Source organism: Asterias amurensis, chromosome 5 (assembly GCF_032118995.1).
Source record: "Asterias amurensis chromosome 5, ASM3211899v1".
Lineage (NCBI taxonomy): Eukaryota > Metazoa > Echinodermata > Asteroidea > Forcipulatida > Asteriidae > Asterias > Asterias amurensis.
This window is the reverse complement of record NC_092652.1, coordinates 11,094,777-11,100,776: the sequence shown is the minus strand read 5'-3', so window position 1 is coordinate 11,100,776 and position 6,000 is coordinate 11,094,777.

Below are 6,000 nucleotides of genomic sequence, written 5' to 3'. Positions count from 1 at the left end.
TATAATGCATATGGTTGGAAAGATGTTTTAAAAGTAGAATACAATGATCCACACAAGTTTGCCTCGAAATTGCGTGGTTTTCCTTCTACTGTGCGAACTAACACGGTCGGCCATTTATGGGAGTCAAAATTTTGACTCCCATAAATGGCCGACATGTTAGTCGACGAGGTAAAATGAAAACCACGCAATTTTGAGGCATGTTTGAGTGGATCATTGTATTCTACTTTTACAACATCTTTCTACCCATATGCATTTTATAAAAAACGGTTACAAACGCTTTTCAAAGACCAACTCGACCGATCCAAGGCAATGTGTTCCTTTAAGAGCCCGTAATCTAATAACGACACCAGCTGTGTGGCTGAAAATTGTATGCTATTTAAGTTGTGGCCATTGATTCATATTTTAGCCGCACTGGGCCTGACAGACACCCCCACCCCCGGGGTTAAACATCGGAGGAACAACCTAAAACCAAGTTGAAATTACCAATAGTCCTAATGCACAATTCTTAACAGAAGACAATATCAGCCGCAAGACAATGTTTTGCTGCATTGGGCGCGGCCCGACAGACACCTATACCCTCCCCGGGTTAAACATCAAAGGAACCACCTGAAACCAAGTTGAAATGACCAATAACAATATTCTTAATACAAGTATTAATCACCAGACGAAAGTTTTGCTGCATTGGGCCCGGCAGACACCTCCCCTCCCCCGGGTTAAACATCAAAGGAACCAAGTGAAATTAAGTTGAAATGACCAATAACAACATTCTTAATACCATTATCAACTGCCAGACAACAGTTTTGCTGCATTGGGCCCGGCAGACACCTCCCCTCCCCCGGGTTAAACATCAGAGGAACCCCCTGAAACCAAGTTGAAATGACCAATAACGATATTCTTAATACAAGTATCAACTACCAGACAACAGTTTTGCTGCATTGGGCCCGGCAGACACCTCCCCTCCCCTGGGTTAAACATCAAAGGAATCAAGTGAAATTAAGTTGAAATGACCAATAACAATATTCTTAATACCATTATCAACTGCCAGACAAAAGTTTTGCTGCATTGGGCCCAGCAGACAACCCCACTCCCCCGGGTTTTACGCATCAGAGGAATCATCTGAAACCAAGTTGAAATGACCAATAACAATATTCTTAATACCAGTATCAATCACCAGACGAAAGTTTTGCTGCATTGGGCCCGGCATACACCTTCCCTCCCCCGGGTTAACATCAGAGAAACCACCTGAAACCAAGTTGAAATGACCAATATTCACACTATTCTTAATACAAGTATCATAACACGCCAGACAAAAAATTGGTGCATTGGGCACGCCAGACACCCCCTACCCCTTGGTTTAAGAATATTGTTATTGGTAATTTCAACTTGGTATTAGGTCGTTCCTTCGAAGTTTAACCCCGTGGTTGGGGAGGTGTCTGCCGGGCCCAATGAAGAAACATATGTCTGGCGGTTGATACTTCCCTTTGTATTAAGAATATTGTTATTGGTTATTTCAACTTGGTTTTAGGTGGTTCCTCTAAAACCAGGGGGAGTGGGGTTGTCTGCCGGGCCCAATGCAGCAAAACTTTCGTCTGGCAGTTGATACTTGTATTAAGAATATTGTTATTGGTCATTTCAACTTGGTTTCAGGTGGTTCCTTTGACGTTTAACCCGGGGGGGGGGGGGAGTTGTCTGCCGGGCCCAATGCAGCAAAACTTTTGTCTGGCAGTTGATACTAAGAATATTGTTATTGGTCATTTCAACTTGGTTTCAGGTGGTTCCTTTGATGTTTAACCCAGGGGGAGGGGAGTTGTCTGCCGGGCCCAATGCAGCAAAACTTTCGTCTGGCAGTTGATACTTGTATTAAGAATATTGTAATTGGTCACATTTCAACTTGGTTTCAGGTGGTTCCTCTGATGTTTAACCCGGGGGAAGGGAGGTGTCTGCCGGGCCCAATGCAGCAAAACTTTCGTCTGGTGATTGATACTGGTCAAAGAATAGTGTTATTGGTCATTACTTGGTTTCAGGTGGTTCCTTTGATGTTTAACCCGGGGAAGGGAGGTGTCTGCCGCGCAAAACATTTGTCCGGCGCCTGACATTGTCTTGTGTTAAGAATAGTGCATTAGGCCTATTGGTAATTTCAACTTGGTTTTAGGTCGTTCCTCCGATGTTTAACCCCGGGGGTGGGGGTGTCTGGTAGGCCCAATGCAGCCAAACTATGAATCAAGGGTCACAACTTTAATAGTATACACCTTTCAGCCGCACAGCTGGTGTCGTTATTAAATTACGGGCTTAACGTTTGAAAGAATACCACCACGACGCGCGGTGTCGGCCGGGGGCGGAGCTCCAAAAGGGGGAGATTTTAGCATATTTTAAGAGGCTGTATCTCAGAAACGACATGGAGTATGGATTTAATTTTTGGTTTGTGTTCATTTTAGCCATAGTGGAACAATTAGACAAAGTTTCATGTAAATCTGAGGTAATTTGACAACTGGTTAATTTCAACCCATAGGTTTGTACACTAAATATTGGGGGGAGGGGTGTCTGGCAGGCCTAATGCAGCAGAAAATTTGTCTGGCGGTTGATTTTGTTTACTTAGTATCAAGGTAAAGCCCATTTCCACTTGGTTTCATGTGGTACCTAGAATGTTTGATTCAGCCCATTATTTTGCCTCTTTGTTGGGGGTCCATGCGCCACATGCAGCGGGGGGTCCCCGGCAGACATCCATATCTGATTATGTCAGGTTATCCACTAAACGTTCCTGTAGTCAAATATTGGTACCTCGTTCCTTTAACCAAAGTGCTCTGGGCTGCCGGTCTAATAGACAATAGTAGAATGTTCCCCTGAACGAAAACAAACTTCATTAAAAGTTGTCCCGACCATTTCCCCGCCAGGCTACGCCATAATTTGCTTTGCTAACTTCTACTGTTTTCCTTTTGTGTGTTTCATGGCTCTGCTTACCACCGAATTCTGCGCTTACGATCGCGATTCCCCGCTTACGTGCAAGCGCCGAATTTCTGCGCTAGCCTTATAAGCGTAGAATGCCTAGTAACGTGAAGTACGCACGCGCAGAAGCCCAAATTCGCCGCTAACCCGTGTAATACGCTTGCCGTAAGCACTGAATTCCCTGCTTCCGTAAGCGCCGATTCTGTGCTTACGGTAAGCAGAGCCATGAAATTGGGCCCTGAGGACAACATAAAATCAACCGTTCGGGACAATTATTGAAACTGTCTACGTCAGAAGCAACCAACCACAAAGAATTACTTATGAATGAACTTTTGCGAAATGTCAGAATACTTGTAATAATTTCATCACTCGCGTACCACAAAGTGAACTACCCCGTCCTCCACAATAGAACAAAATTCTTTCGTGCGAACAATCAATTAAATGCAATTACTTTTGAAATAAATTGATTAAAGAGGAACCAAGAGTAAGTACAAAAAGTCACAAAATGGAAAAACAAAGTAGTAAAAAAAATGGCCAAAAGTCACAAAACCTTGTAAATGCATTATTTCTTTATTCGTACCAAGAAGTGACCTACCTCGTCCACGCCAACAAAAAACGTGTCTGGCACGATTCGAATTGCACTGTTTTCAAACTGCTGTGTCAGGGTCTGCTGACCATTAGATTATTTTTTAAGACCAAAAAATAAAGCTGAATATTTGACGTAAAGAACCTATACTGTGTTGTATTCTTGCAACTATTTAAATATCTATGTTTTTAAAATCCTCAAGTAAAAGATTCAAATACAAAGAAGATGGTAGCCTTGCTCAAGGCAGTCGCATTATTCGCTCCGAAAAGACGCCGCTGTAAACCCACCCGTATACCCTGTGCGCGGTGCGTGCGATCAAACCGCATGACCCACCCGTATACACACTGTCACATCGTACGACTACTGTGCACACTAAACCCACCCGTATACCCTGTGCGTGGTGCGTGCGATCAAACCGCATGGCCCACCCGTATACACACTGTCACATCGTACGACTACTGTGCACACAAGTCATCTGCACTCGTACCACTAACCGCATGCGGAGGCCGTCAGGCCGACAGCCTTGTCGGGTCTGTAACGGCCTCCGCATGCGGATAGTGTACGGGGGGTGCGATGTTACGCACAGTGAATACGGGTGGGTTTTTATACAGCGGCGGTCTTTTTTCGAAGTGAATAATTCGACTGCCTTGAGCAAGGCTAAGAAGATGGATGTTGATACTAAAAGATGTTTGGTTTAAAAATTACTGTCAAGACAGTTTGACCTCTGTCGTCACTTGACAACCATAACATGATTCGCACGCATACCGCCAGGCAGAGCCTTTGTGTTTTGGCAGCCAGCTACAAACTGTATGCAATCTTACCATGACTACGCGTCTTTTTGCCCGGCGAAACATGACGTATACAGTGTTTTGTTTTAGAGGGCGGTTTGAATGTACACATAGGTCACATCCAACCTCGTCCCCCCTAGAGATGCCATCGGTCTAGTCTTCGCACAGTACGATCGAAACGTTTGGATGGGAAGACGACTCAAAAGTCGTTTTGCAATGGAGTACCGTAGGGTACCGCAATGGTGCACAGTATACGACACCCCCCCCCCCGCCCCAATACGTCAATACGGTGAACTGTGCGTAAACTTCTTCTGATAGCGCCCTCTTTTGAAACATCCTCTTTCAACCCATGTTAATTTCCCAAATGGGGGCATACTCTCCGGCGGAGCAGATTTCACACTGGGGACAAAAACTAAAGGCCCAGACCTTAAAAGTGATACAGTTACAAAGCTCAATAGACCTTAGTTAATAATATCGAAGTATTATATAGCGCACGTACCAAACAAGGTACTCAGAAAGATAGGTTATTGCAGTGATGGATGCTACGGCGCATTTAGCAGCCACAGCCATGAACATCAGGGCGAACCCCTTCTCTTTTCGATAACTGCATTGGGTTCTTTTACATGCGTTACACAACACCGTGGGACCAACGGCTTTACGTCCCATCCGAAGGACGAAGCAATGGCTAAGTGTCTTGCTTAAAGGCAGTGGACACTTTTGGTAATTGTCAAAGACCAGTCTTCTCACTTGTTGTATCTCAACAGATGCATAAAATAACAAACCTGTGAAAATTTGAGCTCAATCGGTCATCGAACTTCCGAGATAATAATGAAAGAAAAAATACCCTTGTCACATGAAGTTGTGTGCGTTTACATAGTTGATTTCGAGACTTCAAGTTCTAAATTTGAGGTCTCGCAATCAAATTCGTGGAAAATTACTTCTCTCTCAAAAACTATGGCACTTCAGAGGGAGCCATTTCTCACAATGTTTTATACCATCAACCTCTCCCCGTTACTGGTCACCAAGAAAGGTTTTATGCTAATAATTACTTTGAGTAATTACCAATAGTGTCCACTGCCTTTAAGGACACAAGTGTCACGGCTGAGGATTCGACCAAACACTCTGCTGATCAGAAAAACCAGAGTTTGAATTCGGTGCTCTTAACCGCTCGGCAACGACACTTGCATAGTTTGTATCCATTTGATAATCCGTTGATATACTTTGTGCCGCATTTTAGCGGTAAGGGTGCGAAACACTCAAACGTAACTTCCACAATGTCTCCAGGAAAGAAAAACCTTTTTACAAATGTCTCTTGGCAGACTTTAGACTGGTCCTGACAGCAACTTGCTTTACAGAACCAGTGATTTCATTGGATACAATCATTTCATTGGATAAACGTACACTGACATAAGCTTTCTACTGTATTTGTATTGGTCAGAGGTGGCGTTTTGGCAGTTGCACTTGCGGTCGTCTAATTGCATTGGTCGTCTGCATATGTAGGTGAAAGGTGAAGATGGGCTAGGCTTGACCTACACTATATAGAGGCAACTCACTTGCATTATTCACGAGCCTCGAAGTGTGACGTCACATTGTGTTCAGGCAAACAAGCTCAAGGTTGAAAGTCGACGACCCAGGGCAAACTATTGGACAATTATTGTCAACAATCAATACAAAAAATGCTTT